Source organism: Schistocerca gregaria, chromosome 2 (assembly GCF_023897955.1).
Source record: "Schistocerca gregaria isolate iqSchGreg1 chromosome 2, iqSchGreg1.2, whole genome shotgun sequence".
Classification (NCBI taxonomy): Eukaryota; Metazoa; Arthropoda; class Insecta; order Orthoptera; family Acrididae; genus Schistocerca; species Schistocerca gregaria.
The window spans coordinates 22,056,970-22,084,009 of NC_064921.1; positions in this window are offsets into that span (position 1 = coordinate 22,056,970).

Consider the following 27,040-nt stretch of genomic DNA (forward strand, 5'->3'; position numbering starts at 1 on the left):
CATATAATTCTCACACATGGAATTTCTCACACGTGTAAATTTTTATACATATATAATTCTCACACATGGAATTTCTCACGCGTGTCCATTTTCCATTGCTCATTCTCATGATTTTTACGCTTTCATTGTTTGTGTATTTGACAGTTAAGTTAAAATTAGGTTCTTCTCCAGGTGAAGCTTATCCCTTGAAAAGTTGGTTGGCATCTTTGCGTTCCCCCAGTAGAAAACTTTTCATCAGCTCTGGCGGGCGAGTCTCACTCGTATACACGTAACATGTAACAAAAAAAATAAATACCCATTAGTCTAAGAACTAAGCTTAAACCTAATTTTAGGACTTGGGATTCATAGGAATTTGACTTTTTCACTATTCGCTTGTGGCTTGGCTGTTCGCATTTCATTCACGGGATATAACATTAGCATAGTATGTGATATGTTGTGAACTCATATAAGAGTCTTTTACACTCCTGGAAATGGAAAAAAGAACACATTGACACCGGTGTGTCAGACCCACCACACTTGCTCCGGACACTGCGAGAGGGCTGTACAAGCAATGATCACACGCACGGCACGCCGTCGAAAGGCGCTAGCTGCGCAGCATTTGTGCACCGCCGCCGTCAGTGTCAGCTAGTTTGCCGTGGCATACGGAGCTCCATCGCAGTCTTTAACACTGGTAGCATGCCGCGACAGCGAGGACGTGAACCGTACGTGCAGTTGACGGACTTTGAGCGAGGGCGTATAGTGGGCATGCGGGAGGCCGGGTGGACGTACCGCCGAATTGCTCAACACGTGGGGCGTGAGGTCTCCACAGTACATCGATGTTGTCGCCAGTGATCGGCGGAAGGTGCACGTGCCCGTCGACCTGGGACCGGACCGCAGCGACGCACAGATGCACGCCAAGACCGTAGGATCCTACGCAGTGCCGTAGGGGACCGCACCGCCACTTCCCAGCAAATTAAGGACACTGTTGCTCCTGGGGTATCGGCGAGGACCATTCGCAACCGTCTCCATGAAGCTTGGCTACGGTCCCGCACACCGTTAGGCCGTCTTCCGCTCACGCCCCAACATCGTGCAGCCCGCCTCCAGTGGTGTCGCGACAGGCGTGAATGGAGGGACGAATGGAGACGTGTCGTCTTCAGCGATGAGAGTCGCTTCTGCCTTGGTGCCAATTATGGTCGTATGCATGTTTGGCGCTGTGCAGGTGAGCGCCACAATCAGGACTGCATACGACCGAGGTACACAGGGCCAACACCCGGCATCATGGTGTGGGGAGCGATCTCCTACACTGGCCGTACACCTCTGGTGATCGTCGAGGGGGCACTGAATAGTGCACGGTACATCCAAACCGTCATCGAACCCATCGTTCTACCATTCCTAGACCGGCAAGGGAACTTGCTGTTCCAACAGGACAATGCACGTCCGCATGTATCCCGTGCCACCCAACGTGCTCTAGAAGGTGTAAGTCAACTACCCTGGCCAGCAAGATCTCCGGATCTGTCCCCCATTGAGCATGTTTGGGACTGGATGAAGCGTCGTCTCACGCGGTGTGCACGTGCAGCACGAACGCTGGTCCAACTGAGGCGCCAGGTGGAAATGGCATGGCAAGCCGTTCCACAGGACTACATCCAGCATCTCTACGATCGTCTCCATGGGAGAATAGCAGCCTGCGTTGCTGCGAAAGGTGGATATACACTGTACTAGTGCCGACATTGTGCATGCTCTATTGCCTGTGTCTATGTGCCTCTGGTTCTGTCAGTGTGATCATGTGATGTATCTGACCCCAGGAATGTGTCAATAAAGTTTCCCCTTCCTGGGACAATGAACTCACGGTGTTCTTATTTCAATTTCCAGGAGTGTATTTTGGAGCGGCTTTCATCGAAAGTCCGTTTCGCCGAACTGCAGCGGGATTGTTATGATAGTACATCACTTTAAATTTAGCGCGTTTGTTGCGTCGATGGACGTTGGCACAGGCTGATTGTTAGAGCTGAATCGCAACTCGGGGCGCTCACTAGCCTCCTCGCGGTACTTCAGCTTTTCCGCGCACGGTTAACTGAACACGTTGTGTCGATGGCGTTGTGGTTTGCTGAGCTGGTGCTGAGGGACAAGGATTACCAGGGACAGAGACTCCATTGAAACCATCCCTACCTCCACATTTTCCAGCCGATTTGGAAGATTTTAAGGTAGGCTAGCGCTCGCAATTTGCAAAGCAGCTAACACACTTGGTTCCGATGCACTGCACGTAATCACATCACCGCCTTCGGTTACACAACCGGCCTGTCATTGTCCGTCTTCCTATCTGCACGTTTAACACTTTTTATCTTCATCGTGAATGAAATTACCACTTACTTATAACAACGACGCGTTGCTTCGTGTCTGTGGCAGACTTCCACAGCATTTTAAGCCTTCACTTATACACTACTATGTACACAAATTTTTTTACAGTTTATGATCAAATAGTTTGTCTCACTTTGAAGCTTGCTAGTTGAAAGCTTTGATTATCATGTTCATTTCCATTTCTGTTACTTTGTTGGTAACTATCTATAACATTTTGCTTTACATTGTTTATCATCTTTCTCTAAGACTAATTATGCTTTTAGTTCACAGTGACACTACATTAGTTTCTCCGATCTGTTAGCAATTATTATTATTATTTTAATTCATTTGAATCGTTCTTTCTATTCATTAGATTTATTAAAGTTATCAATGTCATTTCAACAACAGTTCTCTTTTTACTAGATGTGAGGACCAATCAGTCACATTTGATCGCCCTCTCACATGAGAACAGAACACCATTCAAGAAAATATTCAAATTCCTTATCACGATCTCGGTTTGCGTCTCGGATTGACTTTAAAAGGAGAAATAAAGACATTTCAAAACTAGCTTTTCCCTTGTTTCGTTCACGTGTTTCCTTTTAAAATCGTATGTCAAACCAGCCTTCCACGTCAACCGCATTTCTCAATCTGTGACCTCAAGTCTTCGGGACGGGTTTAGGCGGGTTAGGATATTTACACAAATTCAGAAGAAAGGCATAGCTATAATAGTACATAGAAGAAGGAATCTAGCTAACAACTCCTTGTTCCTTATGACTTAGAAATTTATTTTCCTTTGCGCCGTACGTGTGCGTACGCGCTGCAGGTAAGAACTAGTTGCGTTGTTTTGCCGGCGGTCTTATTCTCGCGTTGACGCCTGCTTGCGCTACACTGCATTGACCTCTATATATGACCTTAAGTCATCATTGCTTTGGCCTTGTCACTTACGCTCTTATACTTGGTATTTATTTCACTTATGCCTTCGAATGTATCTGACCTGCGTATTGCAATTATAATTAATGCTACTTTGCTTATCTAGCTGAAGGATAGCGCTTTCGTGGTCATGTTGGTACTTACAAGTAACTCACATGCTTCGTAAACAGTACGTTATTTTAATGCAGAGATGAACCTGTTCAAGATTTCTATGTACATTAGAACTTAATAATCTAGACATAGCTGACTTTGAAACCAGTTACTTGTTTTCCTTTTTTAGTGGGATCAGGAACCAATAATTGTCAAGCGACCCTTGTCCTTGACGAAAACAAATTTCATTTCTCGATCATTGCTCCTTGAACTTAAAAAACATTTCTTACACACTATGTTTTATTTTCACTTCTTTAGCATTTCATATCGCAGAAGCCGGCTTGTTAGGCACATCCTTCGTTTTATATTTCATTTTGCTCTTAAATATTATCTCCTTAAAACTAAATCTTAAAAACTAGAGTTCTTGGAGTTGATCACTTTCTTTGCTAAATAAGAAATTTTTTATTATTTATCAGCTTGCCTGTACTTACATTATGGCTCAAGATAACATATTTTAAATTCTCTGCTGTGTAGCAAGACAGACTCACTGTCGTGTAATTTATTCTAAGCATTTTTTTTACGAAGTCAGATCAGTTGTCAGTCACTAGCGGCTAACCTTCTCTTGCCATTATAAAGCTTTCCTTTTGACTGATTCTGTAGCATGATATTTTTTAAGATCAGAGTGATGATATAACCCTTTATTTTTCCATTTGTGGGATCAGAAATCAGATAACAACCTGTGTGCGGTGTACGAAGGATCTCGTAAGGTTTCTCAAAAAGACTTTGCCATTTTCGATTTTTGCGTAAGAGCAACGATGGTTTAAAGTGTGTTTTTAGTAAGACCTTTTCGCCTACTTTATAAGTTAACACCTTATTAGTATGTTTGTCATACGCCTTCCTGCGTAAATTGGCTTGGGTGGTCAACGTTGTTAGAGCTTGTCTTATTCTGGCGTCTAAACTAGCGCTTGTGTTGTTACATTTAGGAATTGAATTGACCTTGAACGTCCTTGGACGGGTAATGTTGGAATTTTAATTAATGTACTAATTTGCTTATAGAAACATAAGGATATAGCATTAATATTTGCACCTGTATCTAGGATTACAGTCGTCAAAACTCCGGCTATAGGAAGTTTTGTCATAGCTTGCACTTGGTCATCTATCGGTTCATCACCGTCAGTCGTCTCTTCCTCTTGTAATAATTCTTGTCTCATGTCAATCCCGTCATTGTATCTCAGTACAAGTACGTTATGGTTAGTCTCTCCGTCGAGGTGGTCGCCCCCATTCTGTCTCACAGCATCACTTAGGGAGCTTTCAGATGCTGAACTTAGTTTTCCTGCTTGTGTGGTTTTGATTGCCCTTCATCACTAGAAAGTTCGACTAATATGACATTGTGAGAACACTGAGGAACAAAATTATTGTTATGCACAAACCTTCTGTCAAAATATTGCTGCGTTTGTTCTGGTGTCAAATACGTGTTACTGTCTTCCGCGTTTGCGAAAAATACAGGGGGATTGTAATGCCTTCGCGGGGTCTGATGATTTTTATTACTATTATTATTTCCGGAATTGTTACTGTGAAATCCACCTTCACATTGTGGTTTGCCGTTAAACTGTGTGTTTCTGTACATTATCTGCGCTTGATTTTTACCAGGCGCGGAGTTGTATTGGTATGAGTGGGCGTTATCAGCTGTTTGTTGCTGCTCGTAATTTGAGTGTTGGCTGCGCAAAGTACGGCGCATTCCATTGCGATCCTCTCTGCTGTTGCCAATTTTTTCCTCGAGAATATCTCGTACATAAAAAAATGTATAAAAGTGTTCTTCTTCTGTCCGTTTTTCGCCCCGCGGTTTTCAGAGTCAACAACTCACTGCATCTCTGACGGCGCTTCGACAATAAACAAGTTACGTCACAGTTCGTTCACCTTTTACATTCTCTCAACATTTTTTGCTAACTGTAGCTGTTGCCGAGCGACTGCTCGATTAGTGAATGATTTAAAATGATAAGGCAATCACATAATGTTACAACAGGGAAGCATTATCGATCGATCGGTCGGCAACAGCTCACCTCAGGATTCCGAAATGACAGGACATAATCTTGCAAATACTGTAGATTCAGGTTTGCGTCCTCACCGTTTCCTCAAATAGGTCTAAGTCGAGACACATTTTCTGCTTTTCCAAATGCGAATATTGCCGGTTCAAATGCACCGCCGAATAGCACTGAGGAACATGTTTCAGACACCAGTGCATTGTTATTACAGTTAATGCAACAAATGGGACAAAGGCTACAAAATTTAGACACAATGGAACAAAATCTTCAAAAGTTAGACACAATGGAACAACACCAGAGACAAACACAGCAAAAGCTTCAAACGTTAGACACAATGGAACAAAATCTTCGGAAGTTAGACACCACGCTTGAACAAACACGTGAAGTTTTAACTAATGAGTTACATAACATTGAATCGAAATGTCAAAAAGTCTGTAATGACGTAATCACACAAATTTGTGAGCATTTTCAACCTTTTTTTTCGCGGCATGAAAATGCGTTATAGAATCACGAAGCAGCCATAAAAGAACTGCAAACTATTGTTCAGGAAAATCATGAGACCTGGCAAGCTAAAACTGACTCAGTTGCATCTGCCGATTCGGTTACGCAACTTGTAAAAACTCAGGAAAACTCAAAGGACACAGTAGATACGATTTCGATACAAATGGACACTCTGAAACTCGGTTCAGAAAAACACAGAGAGGAAATAATTTCACTATCGGATAAAGTAGCCGAACTTTCAGATCAATTCACTAACTTATATACAAAGGTAGATGATGATCTGAATGACACAAAACCTATAGCCTTCACTGACATTGAAGAGTATGAACAAATTAGAAAATTCAAACAGAATCAAAATTAAATCAATACACAGTACAAAAGAGAAATGCGGGAAGTACAAGGTCAGTTGGCCCAAGTAATACAAGAATTGCATATTGGGACAGATATTTACACTTTTTTCAAAACGTGCTGAATGAAATATCTCATGACTCTACTGCTTTACCACCTGTTCTTGTACTGAAGAATAAAGAACCACCAAACAGAATCAGAGAGCTTGTACCTTTTCCGAATACACGTAAACTTCGACACAAAGACATAATTGATTTGGCTATTAAACATATAAATTCTGCTGCAGACAAAAGGAGAAAATTACACGGTAAAGCAAATGCAAAGAAATTATATATTGGTCAGAAAGTTCTCATTAAACCTCATTCATTGTCACACAAGAAGGAACACTTGAGTCACAAATTCTTTCTAGTTTACAATGGACCTTACAGAATCCGACGTATACCACATGATAAATGTGTTGAAGTTGAAACTCTGCATACTAGGAAGAGTAAAGGTTTACACCACATTTCACATGTAAAACCGTTTATTGAAAGATAATCTGCTTTTTAACTTTGTCTTTGCCATAAAACATTTCACTTCACATTCCTAGTATGCTCTGTCACACTGACAAACTGTTAACATGCAACAATGTTTTGAAGTTAACTATCCAGTCTAGAACCTAGAGAACATTTTAAACAGAAATTACGAATGCATTGTTATAGTGAACAGACGACACAGTGTTATTGTGTGTGTACATTCTTGCTTGTTAGTTGCACGATTACGTAACGACCATAAGGCTCACTGCTAATGAGATTTTAATGCAACATTTTGGTTCACTTGAAAATACATTCTGGATTGAAAGTACTTTCTGAGAGATATCAGATGACACAGTGGTTAGTTTATTTGACAGCTACACGATTTTATCACGACGCTACTAATGAGTGACAATTTACAATGTTGCTTTTGCGGTGTATCTGTTTTATATCTGCACAGTTTTTCTGAATTATTCTGGAAAGTAAAACACGTTTTACTAGTAACGTTTGTGGTATAGCTACAATGAGACAGCCTTTTCTGTAGCACAACAATACCTTAGAGCACAGTACTTTCTTCATCACAGCAATAAGCGTAATAACTAATATATCTATAAGCAATGCATTTTACTTTTGTTTATCATGAGGTAAGTACATTGACTTCTGCAGAACTTAGCTATCGGAGGACGATTTACTGCTCATACATTGAGCAAAAACATTACTATTTTACTGTGATGAATGATCAGGACTGTCTTTATGGACTGTGAGAAAATTTTAGCTTTTGACCAACATTGTATCGATAAGTGTGGCATTTCATTTCTTTGTTATTGTAACTATGAAAAATTTTTTAAATCTGTATTGGCCACTGCCCAAAACAATTTATAATTTTTTTTGTGAGAAGCATGGGGGCTGTGTAAGTAGGCTGTTTAGGTTTTTCTATTGGTAACGCAACACAGCGCTCTGTATGAAAAATCACTGGCTGTGCTGTGTGCAGTTAGTGGCTGGTTGGCATTGTTGTAATACTCGCCACTGTAGTGTTGGGCAGCTGGATGTTAACAGCGCGTAGCGTTGCGCAGTTGGAGGTGAGCCGCCAGCAGTGGTGCATGTGGGGAGAGAGATGGCGGAGTTTTGAAATTTGTAAGAATGGATGTCATGAACTGATATATATATATTATGACTATTAAGGTAAATACATTGTTTGTTTTCTATTAAAATCTTCCATTTGTTAACTATACCTATCAGTAGTTAGTGCCTTCCGTAGTTTGAATCTTTTATTTAGCTGGCAGAAGTGGCGCTCGCTGTATTGCAGTAGTTCGAGTAACCAAGATTTTTGTGAGGTAAGCGATTTGTGAAACGTGTAGGTTAATGTTAGTCAGGGCCATTTTTTTTGTAGGGATTTTTGAAAGTCAGATTACGTTGCGCTAAAAATATTGTGTGTCAGTTAAAGTACAGTTATGTATAATTTTTCTAAGGGGACGTTTCAAATCTTGTGAACAGCACTGTGTAGCATGTCCGGAGTTATGGTGAGGCATTGGTGTCGGATGTCGTCTTTCAGCATCCCTAGAGATTTCGGTCGGTCACGATACACTCGCGACTTCAGGAAACCTCAAAGCCAAAAATCGCACGGACTGAGGTCTGGGGACCTGAGAGGCGAAGCATGACGAAAGTGGTGGCTGAGCACACGATCATCACCAAACGACGTGCGGAAGAGCTCTTTCACGCGTCTAGCAATATGGGATGGAGCGCCATCCTGCATTTTGGTTCTAATAAAACCCCATGTAAATCCAAGCATATGTGTCAATTTTTACCTCTCTATCTACATTATTACGTGGTTTATTAAGTTTTCAAATTTATACTGACTTTTTGATCACCCGGTACAATCGCCGTAAACATTTTGCCTGCTGCAATTTACATGGCCAGTGTTTTGATAGGCTTAAAAGAAGCAAAAAATTGAAAAAAAAAAAAACTCTTTCTATAGAGAGATTACCAAAGCCAGTCGCTGGCCATAGCTGACCATGTTCGCTATAAGATAATTTGACAAGTGATTTCAAATGATTTTTTTTTTATATTCAGTTTCACTAATCAAGAGATGTATCAAACATGGCTCAGTTCTTAATGTTTGATGAGTTTTTAATGTCATAGGGACACATAAGTCAAAGAAAATGTTAAACGAAAGCATGGCCTGTGTTCTTCTGGACATGTCCAGAAGATCAGACACTACGCATTTATATAACTGATTAACTTTGATGAGAAGTGAATCCATAACCTTCAGGGCAGGTGCGCACTTACGCTGTGCCTGCAACGGGAATCTATAATTATCGAGAATGGAGGACATGGATGGGATTGCGGTTAGGTGGCGATAGGTAGGAACATGAGTTGGCGTGGGAGCGCGGCGAGACAGTCCGCCAATTTGTGATAAACAGTGTGTTCTGGTTGCGTAATAGTTTATGCAACTGTCTAGTGAGCAGGGTATCCTGGGATCGAGTCCTCGTCAGGTACAGATTTTCACACGTCGCCGCTGATTCCACATAGAGTTCCAGTCCACCTGATAACATTACTTCTTCTCCCTCCCCCTCCACCTTCAATTTGCTAGGAAAATACTTTTCTTACAAAACCGTACAGAGTCATGCAAGAGGACATTGCTTTTTTGATGTTCTTCATGAAGCTACTGGACACTCTACTAACATAGATTGGACAAAATTTATTGTAGATGTGGTGGAAAGGCGATAACAAGGAAGATAGTCATTTAGTGAAAATATTAAAAGATCGTTTTCTAATAAGGGGGGAATGGACGTGCTGCTTCCTTCACAGACATGCTGTTGTCACAAAAAACTGCCGGAAAATCTCAGTCAAACTTTTTGTGAAGCTGTAAAAATGATTAACTTTATCAAAATCTGACCTTCACAAAACAAGCTGTTTGCCAGACTTTGCGATGAAATGACCTAAAGTAAAGGATCTCTTCTTTTCCACACAGAAAGTAGATGGTAATCGCGAGGGAAGTTTTCACGCCGGTATTGGATTTGCAAGATGAGTTAATAATATTTCTCCAGGATAAACAAACGTCTTTCTCATTGTTTTTACTGAATAATTAGTGTATCTTGTTGTTGGCTTACTTATCTGCTGTGTCTTCGCATTTAAAAAAATTGAATATGAATTTACAACGACGCGATAGAGATATTTTCTTAATGAATGACAAAGTTCATGCTTTAATTCGGAAACTTAATGTCTGCTTATTGGCTTTGGACCAAAAATTTTGATAAGTTCCCACTCACTTCGGATTACACTGAGAAAAATCTGAATGAACGAGACACTATTACTCACCATGATTTGAACAGCATGAAGATGCATTTGCGTGAGCTAAAAAGACACTTAACAGAGTACTTTCCGGAATATAAAAATGTTTTCTCGATGAGATGAGTTCTGAATCTGTTCAGTATAAAAATTATTACTGCTACTATGTTACCAGTTGAGAATTACGACCATCTCATCGAAACATCTGCCGATAAAGCGCTACAATTGCAATTCACAGCTTAAGTTTGAAATACGTTTTGGCTTACTCGTCGAAATGAATTAGAAAACTTGGTGAAAGAAGCGTTGAAGGTAATAATCCATTTCGCCATGTCTTATTTCTGTGAAAAGGATAGTATGTCCGTGCCTGTGCTGAAAACTAAATACAGGAATCGTCTTTTTATCACTGGAAAACAATTTGGTTCTGTGTGTTTTTAACGTAGATCCATGTGCACATATAGAGAAACTTTTAACTGAAAAATCAAATGCAACTCTGACTTTAATGTCTTATTTACATGTCTACATATCGTAAGCAAAATGTTTATAATAAATGATTTTATCTCATAAAATGATTTCATTATTGTTAATCTATTTCACGACCTCTCTTTAATATCACGGCGACCTCTTTGAGGGTACCTTCCACAGGTTGATAAACGTTGGTGTAGATATCAAAATTCATGTTGCACACCCTTACCGATCAGCAGCTAGCCCTTTGGCCCTGTAAGCAAGTGGTCGCGTTATGAATCCTTACTGTATTAATATTTAAGCGAATAGCAGTTGCATTTGGTATGCTTCAACAATAACTTTGATATCCATCGAGGCTCTGCCTTGTCTTAGAGAAGTGCGATTATTGTAAAACCGTTGCTGGTGAATGATGTGAGGAGGGGCAGAAAATAGTACATAATTGCTGTTAAATGAATGTCTGTAGATTTCTCATGAAGTGACACCAAGTGCTGTAGTGTGTTTGTCTACATGAAACATTAACTTTTAAATTATTTTTTTGTAAGTATGTGGATATTCTGTAATACCGTTCCATGATAATAAAAGTAATAAATTTCTACCCTAGAGTGAAACCAGTTACCAGGTCTTGTGCTGGCTTCCGGCGCGACAGTTAGGTTCGTATCTGCAAGACATGCGGTGTCCGCTCATTTAACCACAACCAGAGATCGGGTGTAGGATGGGAGTGACAGTGTCCGTCTAACGTCATGGGAGCGTGTGCTCTCCCTGTATGTCCAGCGCCCGGAAGCAGGGTACCTTCCATCGTGGGCAACCGGCCGCTAGCACTCTACTGCAGCGGACAACGGAATGTTGAGAGTGGCCCGACGTCTCTCTACTTGTTACTGTATACACGTATCTTTTGCTTGGCAATGGTCACAATTAATTATTACGAATAATCTGAAGGATTACAAAACAATGACCTACTAATGAATTCTACTAAAAGGTTTCAGTATTTAACTGTGCAGGGACGAGACCACCAAAGAGGGATCATTGCCGATAAAATTTTATTAAATAATCTTTTCCATTCATAATGTTCGGCCGTAGCCGGCTTGGGCATACTCTGGTGGAAGGTTTTGGCTGGAAGACCGTGGTCGGCACATTCCTGCCTCGTTCTCCTCGGTCAGGCTCTAGTCCCACGGGTTGGTTGCGCTGACGAGGGTGCGGAATCAACCCTCCAATCAGAGATTAGTCGTGTGATCACGTGGGGACGCGGCCAGGAGCGGCGACGGAGGTTCGGAAACAGCTCCGCCGTCTTAGCTTCAGACCTCGGCCCCGAGTGTTCTCTCCTCTAGCCTCTGCCTCTCTCCTCAAACTTCCTGAAGAACAGACGGCAACCCCTCTTGGGGCTGCTCAGTCCTACGTAGGCTCCCATGTACCGTCTTTACATGAATAAATAGGGTTCATTCAAGCTTAATTACTTTTAACTTTTGCAACGCCCACAATTATCCGCTCCTGACATCTATCCTGACGAACATAACTATACTCTCTGATGTCCGTCGGAAACCCGTCAAACACTTTTGGTTCCCAAAATACATCGAGGTCATGAAGGTCATGAAGGTCATTTACAGATGGTGGTAGTATCGCGTGCACAAGGTATGAAAGGACAGTGCATTTGCAAAAATGTCATTTGTACTCACGTGATACATGTGAAAGGTTTCCGATGTGATTATGGCCCCACGACGGAAACTAGCAAACTTTGATGCGGGATGATAGATGCATGGGACACTCCACTTTATAAATCATTAGGGAATACAATATTTCGAGATCCAAAGTCAAAAGAGAAATGCATATTCCAGGCATTATCTCTCCCCACGGACAACGCAGTGGACGGAGGCCTTAATAACCGAAAGTAACAGCGTTTATGTAGGATATTTTTGGAAATTTGTGGTAAGATCTTATGGGACCAAACTGCTGAGGTCACCGGTCCCTAAGTTTACACACCATTTAGTCTATCCTAAACTAACTTACGCTAAGGACAACACACACACCCATACCCAAGGGAGGTCTCGAACCTAATACGCAGGGAGCAGCGCTGACCGCGACAAGGCGCTTTAGGCTATGCGGCCACCCTGCGCAGCGTTTGTGTAGGGTTCTCAGTGCTAACGAACAAGCAGCACTGCGTGAAACAACCGCAGAAACCAATATGGAACGTACGACGAACGTATTCGTTTGGACAGTGCAGCCAAATTTCGCTTTAATGGACTATGGGACCAGAAGATCGACGCGAGTGCATTTGCTAACATCACGACGTCGCTTGCAGCGCCTCTCCTAGGCTCGTGAACATGACAGTTGGACAGTAGACGACTGGATAACCTTGGAGTGGTCCGATGAGTCCAGATTTCAGTTTGTAACAGCTGATGATAGAGTTCGATTATGGAGCAGACCCCCCCCCCCACGAAGCTTTGGACCCACGTTGTTAACAAGGTACTGTGCCAACTATTGATGGTTCAGTAGTGATGTGGGCTGTTTTACATGGAATGGACGGGGCCTTCTGATCGAACTGAACCTATCATTGACCGGAGATTGCTATGTTAGGCTAATTGGAGACCATTTGCAGCGTTTCATGGACTAATTCTTTCCAAAAACGATGGAGATTTAAAGGGTGACAATTGGAGCGAATCATTTGGACACCCGACGTGAGTTCCATCGAACATTTGTGGATCATAATTGAGAGTTCAGTTCGTACATAAAATCCTGCGCCGGCAACACTTTCACAAGCATGGACGCCTACAGAGGCAACATGGCTCGATATTTCTCCAGGGTATTTTCAACGACTCATTGACTCCACGTCACATCCAGTTGCTGCTCTACGCCGGTTAAAAGGAGCTTCGACACGGTATGAAGAGACATATAACTACGTTCGTCACCCCAGTATCAAACTCCTTGCCGTAGCCTGGAAGGAAAATTGGAACCAACTTTTTCTCATGCACGGGGCTAAGTATAACAGTTCGCACTATCTCATTTTCCATATTAATCAGTAATCACTTGGAAGTAAGCGTAATGGCGTGCCAGTTTTTAAATTCCATGGCAGATAAAGATACCTCCGAAAGATGTTCTGTTATGCACTTCACAAACTATTTCTGCTGAACGCTCTGTAGAGTAAATACTTTTTCACTCTTAGCTGAAGTGTGACGTATTTTACATGCGACAGTACGAAATTATAGAAATTTATGGATTATTTTGATGTAGAATTCAATGAAATACGAAACAGAAGGCCAATATGATTGGTTTGGAAGTTATGACAGTATTGTTACCGTGGAAAACTTGCGGGAGGATAATACGAAAGAAATAGTCATTAGTGGTGGACGCGAGAGTTTTGAGGGTAGAGTACCTTATTGATGGTGTAGCTGGCAACAATTATTTCAGATTTGATAGTTCGAGGGCGCATCGAATTTGTGAAGTATTGTCTAGGTTCTTTACTTGGAGCATCGCTTCTTGTTACCTGGGCAAGGGGTGGATATACACAAAATATGAAACCTTAGTGGTTTATTTCCTGAAGAAGCTATGATGCACCTTCAGTTCTTTAATTTCACTGCCCATTATGTAATGGTGGTTTTGTCACGATGTATGTTTGCTACTACATCGGCCCTTTATCCTGGTTCTAAAATTTTGTTTTTCCAGTGAATGTGTAATAACAAGATCGTGTGCCAGTGTTCGTAATTCTTTCTTGGCAAGAGCCATTATTGTCAATTTCAAATTTCTGTCATGTATACCGTTTGTGGGCTTCAATAATATAGTAATATAATTTTTTATATATTTTGGCTGTATATGGCACTGGGCGTAAGTTTCTCGGCGTAAGCGCCATCTGCCTTTTTTGATGTATAACTACATTATTTGTACCAATGCTCCCATACTGTTATAACAGGAGTGTTAAGTTCGTTACTTTTTTAATTGTTACTCTACGTAAGGACGTTATTAATACTGATAATTTACACGTTGCCTTTGTACGCCAATTGGCACGTTTCTCGGCACGAGCGCCACCTGCCCTGTTTTCAGAGTAACTACGCTCCCCGATTACATTCAGTCGGATGTGAGCTCTGCAAGATCCATGAGCTATTTTATATTAACGTGACAAACTTTAATTCTAGGGCTATATTTTATTTTTGACACATGGATTCTTGCCTACAACTTTAAAAACGGCGATGGTACATTAGTCGTTACTAATGTAAAATTGTAAGTACCAGCCGTTGTTATCATACTTCTGTTATGCAAGAGCTCTCTAATTTGTCTTAAAATTTATTCTTGGCTTATAAGTTTCATACTTTTCTAATGTAAGCTGTGATGTTCACTGCCCTTAGGTTACCTTCTGAAGAAGACAAATTTATATTTGTCGAAACCTAGGTAAAGAATTTCTTTATCCATTGCAACTGGTCGGCTATTTATAATTTTATTACGTGAAACCGTTGTTGTTGTGCAGCTACGTTTAAAATATTAAATAGATCAATACTAAAATTGTCAGTACGCATATTAGTTCAGCAGTAAGGCTCTACTTTTACACACACAAGTGCACACAGTATATATATATATATATATATATATATATATATATATATATATATATATATATATATATGTGTGTGTGTGTGTGTGTGTGAAGATGGAACCTTACTGGTGGACGATTATATACGGCTTAGACAATAACAAACACACACACACACACATGTACGTTCTGCTGTCTCCACCCTCTCTCTCTCTCTCTCTCTCTCTTTCTCTCTTTCCTTTAGTACCCTGGGACTGGGACAGAGAGAGTGGGGGCGGAGGGCGGCGGGAGAGGGGAGAGGGAGTGATTGAGGGAGGGAGGTTGAGAGAACGACAGGCAGCAGAACGAACGGTGCTCTGCATAAAGTAATGTATTTCTTACCTCGCAAGTATAAACAAATAAACAATAAAAGGTGTTATCAGTTAAATGTACTTCTGCAAAATGTTCAAATGTTTGTGAAATCTTATGGGGCTTAACTGCTAAGGTTATTAGTCCCTAAGCTTACACACTACGTAACCTAAATTATCCTAAGGACAAACGCAAACACCCATGCCCGAGGGAGGACTCGAACCTCCGCCGGGACCAGCCGCACAGTCCATGACTCAGCGTCAAGACAGCTCGGCTAATCCCGTGCAGCTGTACTTCTGCCAGAAGAACTGAAACGAAGAACACACTCATCTTACACGTGGCAAATTCAATGACAGGCAGAGAGTGCTCATAAGGTGGAGATTAAAGAACTGGCTAATTAATGTGAACCGTTATAAACTTCGATATTTCTATCAGTGATGTTTCGTAACATAACATTATGTAATACCAGTTAAAAGTCTCTCGAAAACGGCTTGCTGGTTCTGGGAAATTACTCGGTGTGTCGGAAACCAAAACTGCAGGTGCCCAACCTATCTGCTTTGAGTTATTTCGAAAATGGCTTGTGCGTTCTGGGAAGTGAAACGGTAGAAATTAGGTCAGTGCTTTGAGTCGCTCGGAAACAGTAGACGCTCCACGCTGTCCGCATCAGCTCCGTCGAAAACGGCTTGCAGAGGAGCAAGTGTAAAGGGAATCGGAAGACGCTCCACGCTGTCTCTTGGGAGCTCCCACGGAAATGGCAGCTCCCGCTCCCTCTAAAATGGCTTGCAGAGGAGCATATGCAATTAATTGTCAAATGTGTTTTGTTTGAGCTCCCTCGAAAATGGTTTGCAGAGGAGTAAGAATAAAGTGAATCGGCAGACGCACCGCGTTGTCTCTTTGAGTTCCCGTGAAAATGACAGTTCGTGCTGCCTCGAAAATGGCATGCAGAGGAGCACGTGTAATTAATTGTCAAATGCATTTTGCTAAGCATTAACTTATAATTTTCAGTAGCTCCTCCTTTTTCGTACTTGCTGTGAAAGCGTCTCATTAGCTTTTCTGTCAGCGCAGCTAGGTTTTGTAACTCTCTTCGACAACAACTTTACGAGGAGGTGTTTCTCCTACTTTTGTAACCACCAAGTCTTTCCAAAAATTTCTTAGAGTCGAGGTTGACGTACTTGTTCACCAGAGAATTCTTCTGGAAATTTTCTTGAGACATTTATTGCTTTCCTCCACATGGCCACCATGAAAGTGAATTTGGCTTACTTCTACAAGTTGTCCCCTGCCTGCTCTTATGTCAATATTACTTCCACCTTCTGATCTATTGTTATGACTGTTGCTTTCTGGGTGTTAATTTAGATTTGTTATCTCTTTATTTTATTTAGATCTTTCACTGACTATGGAATTATGGCAAAGTGAGCTGCAAATTTTAAGGGAGTGAATATGCGTGCAGTGCCAGGGTGCGGGAACGTCTTGGAGTGGGCGAGACATTTTCTACCGTAGATGGAATAGGGTGCAGCAGAAGAAAGAAGCCTTTCAATACAGTTACTTTTATTCGTATACTCGTGCCTTGACTATCCACCGAAGTGGATGGTGGGAATGCAATCGTTTATGGTTAGCAAGTGAAAATAAGTTAGTCTCTGTTGATCCATCATGGGCATGAAATTCACCAATAACGGTGTAATTGTGATGTTATTTTATTTTCTTGAATTCTTCCAATTAAGCTCTTGGGATACGTTTTGAATTCACGACATCCAGGAATATGTGGCACTCCATAACAGTATCGTTACTGAGAACGAAGTTTTTCGCGACGGCACTGATATGTAAAAAATTCTCGGTTTTCTTGCCACTTAGGGATAAAATCTCGAACTTTCGACGACAGCCTCCATCGTCATCGTCAGGAGCAACTGGCTGTCTTCACTGCTGCTGTGGTAGCCAGGCCACACGGCGCAGAAGCTCTCGAACAATTCACGGAACACATGGACAGCATACATCCGAACTGTCAAGATGGAGAACAAAGGAAGGTTGTCATTCTTAGACGCTTTAGTACAACGACAGGCAGACGGGCATCTCGGCCACTCTGTGTACCGCAAGCCGATGCACACGGATTTGTATCTTATCCTGTTCAGAAGAGAGCCGTTTTGAACACGTTGGCGTATAGGGCAAATCTGTTTCTGACGAGAAACACTTGAAATCTGAAATTAACCATCTCAAGTACGTGTTCCGAAAGACTATGGTGCACGCGATACAAAGGCAGCGTTCTCTAAGAAAAATAAACGTGCAAATGCTGCACTCTCACAGGATGGAACACCGATTGAGGTTCTTCCTCTTTGTGGTGCTATATCCAGCAAAATAGGAAGAGTGCTGGGTAGACAGTGCATAAGACCGATTTTTCGTCCTTCCAGGAAAATTAAGGAAATCATGCGCCCTATTAAGGGCAGTCTCGGCGTTTATGAATTGGCTTTATTGCACTAATCTTATTTACTTGGTTAACATTACCTCCATAGTTACTTTTAGCACAGCAAGTATCTCTTTTGTATTGATTACGATTATTTTTCTTATTGTAACTATAGGACTGAGGTCCTATATCTTGTGACATGTGTTTGACATTTTTTCCGTATCATTATTATCATAGGTCAAATTATTATTATGATTGTTAATCAAGTTGCTACGAGGGTAAGTAGACATTTGACTACTACTCATTTCTCTCGCATCTTCCGTAATCACACCTATAGAGTCAACAACTGATAAGATTTGCTCCACGTCTTAGCCAGGAACATGTATTAATTTTTCGCCTATATGGATAGGCAACCTTCCCTTCAAAATTCTGATCACTTCTTTGTTCCGAAATCGGATCGCTCCAATATCACGTCTTATTTATGTACTTTTCAAAGTATTGCCTTAATGTACTTCTTTTGCTGTTGAAATACTCGGGTTGATAAACCTCTTTTTCTAATTTCTCCTGTTTACGCGGTGACCAGTATTTAGCTAAGAAAAGTTGTTCAAACTCAGCGCAAGTGTTGCAACTTTCGCTTGCTTCTGCAGCCCACAATGCTGCTTCTCCTGTGATTTTGGATACTATAAATTGAAGTCTGTCGTGTTCCGACCTTCTGCGCGGAAATACTATTTTGAAATTATTGATCAAGATTTTCGGGTGGAGATTGTTCTTTTCAGTGGAGAATGTTGGAAATTGCCTACTTTTGAAAATATTATTCTCCACCTTTAAGGAATACTGACCAAAAGAATCATATTCTTTCCCAAAAGAATCATCAACATCCTACTGTAGATTTTCATAACAGTTGCATTTCGGATAACCACAAACTCGGTTGTTTTTCAACCTACTCTCTGAACGTTCGTTCTCAGTTGGTAAATTCTGTGACGATTTTCGTTCTAACTCCGATAGTTTATGATTGGATTCCTTTTTCCATTTAGGGAACTCATTCACTATTTTGTCTTTAATTAGGTGAAATTCGCTATTAAATAGCTTAACTAATTCATCATTACTACTTTGGTGTTCATTGGTAGATACATTTTGATAGGATTCAATAGCAGTCTTGACCTTATCTGCAATCTCATTTTTCTTCTACCCATTCTGACAGATGATCGTCAAGCCTTTTAGTTTCATCTATTAAATATTTGTCGATCCCCTTACGAGCAACCGACTCAAACTCTGCTATTTGTTTCGAAAGGTGTTCTATTAATGCGTTAGCATTGAAACTACTACTTTTATATTTGACCATCCTATTGGACAGATTATCACAACTCTTCGAAGCTATTCCAAATTTGTTTTCTATATCAGTGATTTTTTTCATTCATTTATTCTGTTGATTTTCTAAGGTGTCTAAGTTGTCTAGATTTCACATTACCTGGGTCTCCCAGTTGGCCTTTAATTCTTTTTTAGTATTTTCCAATTTCTGATCAAAGTATTAAGTTAACTTTCCAACGAATCCATTTTACCTTCTAACGAACCAAATTTGGCCTCCAATTTTTTGTTTAACTTTTAACTGTCCTTCTTTAATTGTTTATTACCTTCTTTTAGTGAACCTATGTCGTCCTTTGTTTATTACCCTCTTCAAGCGAACTAAGCCTTCCAGTCATCAAACCAATTTCAGTATTTGTTGATACTAACATATCGAAAATTTTTTGATTAATATTTCCAATTTTTGCATCAGCTCGCTGATCTACTTCCGAAACCTCGATATCTTTATGTTTCACCACATTGCTTATCCTACTTGTCATTGTATTTGGTTCTACTGATATCTCTAAATCAATAAGAGTATGATACTCTGTACATGTCTCCTGTTCCATACTAGGCTCATTGGAGACATCACGCGTATCATCATCACCTTCCTCCCTCCCTCTAATCGTTTCCATACTCGACTGCACATTTTCACCTACTCTTTTGGTTCGTTTCAACATGTTCATTCAGTACTAAATTATACACTTTTCAGTAAATACCAGACTCACTGGTATTAAAATTCCTTTTTCAATTATAATGTTATTTTACTCCTACCTGGTGGTATCGCTTACTTTAAGCGATTATTGAAATGTACCTCCTTCGCTGGACTGATACAGTGTTCTTCAACTCCAGGGTTCGTGAATCCGGATGGCACTCGACTCGATGCAGCAAATCCTCCGTATCGAGCCCCACGTTGGGCGCCACATATACCGTGACGTCCTTCGTGTTGTATTGTAAGGCGCCACGTATACCGTTTGTGTATGTATACGTGTATGTCGTCGTTGTCGTCTTTCCCTCGTCGATATCAGAGGATGAGAAATGTTTATGTTTGTGTTTACGTATTTATTGTTGACAACACACAACTACACGGCCACGGTATCACCTGATTCAAGAACAGCTAGCTTAGTATAGTACAAAGATAGTGCGTTTCGATGCAGCGTTATTTAAGTGTGTTTTTATTCTTCACTGAATATTTGAGACTCTAAGAACCAGCTACTCATAAGCAGACCCAAAACTCGACTTGTAACGACAGCACTTACGATCAGTGTGTCACAATATTAATAATACGTATGGCTCTACACCACTATAAGAAAATATCACTGTCCATCAAATAACAAAATAAAGGAATGAACCTCTTTATAGCTTTCCTTTCATTCAATCAAATGCTTTCAAATGTTTATTTCACACCCGAAAATCATTCACATCTCGATGTAGAGTGTAAACGTGTGCGTGAAAAATAGTACACTGTTTCTGCTGATAACCACGTATGAGCTTTTGGGTTGCTAGGCTACTTTGATCGACAGGACTTATATGGAATTTTGAAATTGATCTTTCTATCCGAACTTACGTCCTCCACAATGGCCCATCAAAATTCTATTAAATTGTATCTTCGCTAGTTTAAAGAAAACCATCGGCGGCGCGAAAGCAGTCTTGATGCCACGTCACCTCCGCGACGCTTACTAGCGTGTCACGAAATTGACTTGCACACATCTACAGTCAATTCCAAGGTCATAATTCGCCCCATGCGACTGAGTAAAATTCAACTTCGTCAAATTAATTACTTCTCGAATCGTAATCACTGATCCCGACAGTGACCGTTCATAAACGCACAATAAACACTCTTCTTCTAAGAGTAAAAGAATGATGCCACGTCATCTACATAGTTATTAAAATATTGTTGCAAATGACCTCAAACATTTATCGTCATTATATTTTAAGGGTAATAAAAATATAATTTATTATCGGAAAATAAAACATAACAGATCGCAAAAGCGCACGTAACTAAATGACAGGTTTGCATAGCGTCGGGACTTAATGACGCTAAACTATATGAAGAAATCCCCGAAGTCTCCATTTCTCCATTCCCACTGACAGATACAAATAAGATATGCAAGACTTCATAGATCAATCCCGACCTGTAATGTTTTACTACATCAGAGTATTTTGTGATGTGAAGATGGCAGTAGAAGAAATCGGTAATAATGATGTGTAAGAGTTCGCGTGGTCAATACGAACCTGTAAAATAAAGTGGCACTTATATGATCACCTACTCATTTTCAGACTTTATGCTTTCAATCGCTGACCCTGTGCAGTGTCAGGAAGTTCTATTGTGTTATGAACCGCAGACGGAGCCTATTTCTTTCCGTATGATCAATAGCCATGAAAGATTAGTGATTCCAGCCTCCCAACAAAGAATAAAAGGTGTTGCGATTTAACGCAGTTTTGCCAGGAATATTGAAACGTTCTTACCTCTCACGTATATGGTGAACGCAATTATACTTACAGATTACGTATAAGGCAGAGGTTAAAAATTCTGGTTACATTCACTGATCTGTTATAAACTATGACAATTCTCGCAGTGAAGTTTCTGATATCACATAAAGACAATGGTGGGACTGAGCAGTGAGATTACAAATGTAAGATTCTTGAAAGCGCTGATCTCTCTCTCTCTCTCTCTCTCTCTCTCTCTCTCAAAGACGTGGCTTAAGAGTGCGACGCATTTCGTGACCATTAAAAATGAATTTATTTTTTTCGTGACTCTTGTCAGCTCCAAATGGTGCTTGTAATTTTTCTCGAAAAGCACATTTCCACAGCTTTCTTAGGTTTGCTAATGTCATGGTTTCGCATCTGTATGTCAGCAGATGACATTAAAATGTACTTGTATTTCATATATGTGTGCAAGCTCATACAAAGATATTTCTTATTTTGGTGACGCTTTTGGCCAGAGCTATTTATTTTCTTGATAACCTTGAGACATCTGTAGTTTTCCGCCACATAGGTACCGAGATATTGAAATTAGGTTACGTCCTCGAGTTTCTCGTTCTCTGTTGTTTTGTCCGTACTACCTGCCCGTCCTTTCTTGAATACTATCATGGCTCTTATTGTTAATCCACACATAGCACAAAAATGGATGTATCTATATGTTCATTTGCATGTATTTTCGACATATCCTAAACCACTCTACCGATTTGAACCAAACGTGGTCCTTCTACTCATGCAGTACAACTGCCACATAGGAGATGACGTTTTAATTTAGTGCTTTTATTCTAATAAATCTATTGGCAAAAAAATTCGCACATAGTATTTAGAGATGCCCCTCAACGTAGGTACAGAAGAATATCAATGTACGACACATATTTCAGGGGATATGTCAGTAACACTGAGATGCGTCAAAAAATGTCTAATTATGCATGACATTTAAGTTTATTTCTACTCTGCCAGTAACTGTATACACAAAAAAATTCTCAGAAGGTATTATCATACGTCGCTGAATGTTCCTTCAAAACTATGCTACTCTACGGCACATCGTTAAGGAGACGTGAGAGAAGGGTGTTGGGCAGAGAGAGGAGGGGAAGGAGATAGGCTGAAACAGGGTGGTAATAGATATGGAGAGAGAGACAGGGAGGAGGAAATAGACAGAGAAAGGGAAGGGGCGAATCAGCAGAGAGGCAGGAGGAGAAGATAGAGTGAGAGAATGAGCAGGAGAATATTAAAGTTGCTGAGGAGAAGATACAGAAGCAGGATGAGACGAGCTCAGATGTACATAGGGAGGGGGGGGGGACGGAGGAGCAGATGGACAGAGGGTGCAGGAGCAAATCGACAGGGAGAGTCAGGAAGAGCAGCTCGACTGAAAGATAGGGGAGTAGAACATCGACAGAAAGTGGTACAGGAAGAAATGGAGTATAGTGGGTTTAGGAGTTGGCCAGACCAGTTGGGAGGGGGGGGGGGGGGGGGGAGAGAAGGAGATTGACAGAGACGAAGGTTAGCCATAAGGACTAAGAGAGGGGGTAGAAGTAAAGAGGCTCATGGAATAAATCAATACCTGGACAACGCCGGAAGCTTAGTTATTGACAATTTTAGGTTCATTGTTTTTTGATTCAAGATCCTAAGTAATTTATTTGGATCTTAAAACATGGCTTAATGGTAACACCTTGATAAGTATTCTGAGTGCTAGAAAGAAACTGAGATTACACTTCCATGAGATAACAATGCCTGAATCCTCACACTATCAAAGTTGTAGTTTCAACAGTTCCATAAATAAATTACACAACGAATAAAGTTTAAAACTGACGAGACGAACGTTTTGACTTCACTTAAGGATGGCGGTTGTTGTGCTTTCTCTTCACAATCGTCTGTAAAAGAGTTTGCCACTACGTGAGATAGAGCACGGCACCGTCTACATTCTTGAAATACTTACTGTTCGTTTCGTGCTGTAGGCGCTGTCACTCCATTTGCTGTAAAACTATACTGTAGTTCCGTACAGTGAAATAAATCCAATATGTGTAGTGTACTTCGCACCGGCTGACCCTCTAGTAACACCAATCCACATTCTACCAGCATGATACTTCCTATTTTCTTATGCAATTCTACGATCAGTTGTTAATAAATCAGAAGATGTTATTGCATTATTTCTATCAATCATAATCTTAATAATTCTATCATTTTATGATAAAATACCATTTAGGGTAATTCGCGGCCAGACAATTGCACCTGTTAAAAACTGCAAGGTTGTTTCAAAAACATTCATCAAACACTACAAGACAATTGCTCCTACGTAAACGTAGGGAAATTAAGTTGAGTATATTCTAAGATACGAATTGAAAGCTGAAGTTTACCTCTGCCCGAGGTATAAGCCACGCACTCAGTCCTTCACTGACCAATGTGCGTCGAATCCAGATAGTGTTAACTCAGCAAAACGAGGCGTTTTGCGTTCTCTTTTTCAACTAGCTCCGTTCAGTAGCAACTGTGTGGCGTGGTTTTTGTCGAGAATAGGGGACAGCCCCTCCTACATCTAGATCATTCGACTACGACAACGAAAGTTTCAAGACACAGGCTGCTTATGTGAACGGAAATCCACAGTTGGCCGACGCATGTTCGCTCAAGACGCGGAGTGCATTCGACATTTTGTACGTAGGCAACGGAAATAATTTTCAGTTCGTAATATCTTGTTACTGGAAATAGTGTTAAAGGAATTACGTACCTGGCTATGATGAAAATGTGGATTTTTCCAAGACTGCGAAAACATGCCGAAGACTTCATTTTTGAACCAGAGTACAGAGTACCCACGTTCTAGTACTTGCAAGTAAGAGAACTTCTTAACTCAGGTAGCAACAGCAACGAAAGCGATAACTTCACATATTCCTGCAGTAGTATGGAAAAAGCTTGACTTTCGTATGGATCCAGACTGAATTTTCACGCTGCAGCGGAGTGTGGAACTTCCTGGTAAACTGAAACTGTGAGCTGAAATGGGTCTCGAATCTGGGATCTTCGTGTATGGTGGGCAAGTGCTCAACAGTCTTTTTATTTTTAGCTTTTTTTTAAATTTCCGGTATATATCATCATTAGTTTTATTTTCAGAAATGGGAGTGACACAGAAACCGAGTACTTCTTTGTCAGGTACACCAAATTTAAGATGTCCAGATATACTGTAATTTTAGTCCTTGTCCCTGTTGGATGTACAACTTTGTCCTCCCAGCGAATAAATGAAAAAGGTTAAAATAAATAACATCCTCAGTAGCGAAAGAATCTGAAAATGTAAAATAAACTCCTCTCGACTGTCTAAGTTTCGTATCTGACGTTTTCGTTAGAAACCTAGCACAGTTGATTAAAACATTTGAAGAATGGAAACTGTGAACGATAAACTTGAAATAACATTTCTTGACCATCTTTGGACTAACCTAAATATTTCGTTTTGTGATTGATTCTATAAGACTGCGTATATACTGAGGAGCCAAACAATTATGACCACTGACCACCGCGAAAGTTAGTACTGACTCGTGATGCTGAGGGCAAGTGACGCAGTAAAGGAAGTATGTGAGCGCAGCACAGATGAATGGGGAATCATTCTAGCGGAAAGTGACTCAAATTGAGAAAAAAACCTGATATAAGCGACTTTTACAATGGCAAAATTGTTGTGACAGAGCGCCTGGGACGAGTATGTCGGGAGCGGCGAAGCTGGTCATCTGTTCGCGTGCAGTTGTTTTGAGTATCTATGGAAAATGGATGAAGGTTGAAGTAATATCGAGTAGGCGACAAGAAGAAGGACGTAAATACCTCGTCACATAAAATAGGGATCGTGGGCTTGCCCGTTCTCTAAGGCACGCGATACAGCGATCTGTGGCAGACGCAAGTATTTCGGAGTACATTTTAGCGCACATTGCCGAACATGGTGTTGCGTAGCAGAAGCCTCCTATGTGTTCCCTTGTTGATCCAATACCATCGTCAGTTACGATTCTTCCTTGCGCGAAATCATCGAAATCTGTGCATCGATGGAACGACTCGCTTGGTCGGATGAACCACGTTTCTTGTTAAACCAGGTCGATGGTCGTGTTCGGATACACCGTCATACAAGTAAATAGCTGCTCGAAACATGCACCGTGCCACGAGCCCAGGTCGGTGAGAGCGGAGAGAGAGAAAGAGAAAAAGAGAGAAAGGGCACAAACAAAAATGGCTCACTGTGAAGTAATGTGAAAAAATAAAAACAGAAATATTGCTACGTTGAGGTGTTGTTTATTGTTCTATATTTTTTAATAAGCTTGCTATTATACCTTTTGAATTTAGTTGAGTTCGAGGGACTTTACAACGATTTCGACACCACATCACACATGCTGAATTCATTAATTTGCCTAGAGTAGTGATAAGGTTGAGATTAAAAAGCTGGTTACTTATAATGAATTGTTGTAAATAGTGTTGGCGATTTTAGGTGCTAAGTATCAGGAAGTTATTAATTTTTATGTTTTAAAAGTGCCTAACACTAAAACAGATCTACTGGGAGTTTGTTATTAGCATTTGAGGCATTTGTACATGTTTTGAATATCTCAAATCGTTTTGAATCGCTCATTATTCGCACGAAATCTTTGGTGAAAGATGCTGTGTCGCTGAAGATGTGCTTGTTTTTGTCGGCGCTGCTTGTCAATGAGGAGCGCAGGAGTCCTATGGTTATAAATGCATATTTCTTTCGTCGATGATGCACCTACTTCCACTTTACAAGTCTTAGATTACAGATATGCGGAATCCACCACACCACAGACACTGCAGAATCAGTCACAACATAAGTAGACAGCGAGAATGCTAATGAACAATCCACTCGTCATCCACTGATTAACGCCAGTTCTTTACAGACCAATCATACTAGGACTAGGCTCTAGATTTTACTCGTAGAAAGCACCAAAATCCAAGCGACTCAACAACTAGAAAGTAAAAAAATGTTAGCGACACATCTTGACACTGAACAGAAAGAAAGTAACAAAATTCTATCGAGTCATATAGACCAAAAATTACGTAACCACAGTTAACAAACCACACTGAAACGAAATTAAATAAAATTTCTGGCCAATTAGAAGCCCTTGCAGAAAATCAGAGACAGTTACAGATTTTATTTTCACCAGTTGTTGAAGTAGAAAATCAGTTAAGAAATTAAAGAAACAATACACAAAGAGAAAGATTTGCTTCTTAAAAAAATAAAGTAGTTCTCAGTGTTTCAGTCGCAAGACTACAATGTAAAACACCCAAGTACTCGAAATTTGGAATTGGAAATCACTAAAGTCGACCATGACACTACAACATAATTTTAATCTCCAAAATCAAAAATCGAACACATTTCTTAGAAAGTCGAACAAATAGCGCTCAAAAAACACTCTAATTCGGCAGACACATTTTCCACATCTGTTACACAAACAGAAAAGTATCTTTCGTTACAGCATTTTCAACATGACCAGCGAACAGTGAGCAACAGCAACCTACC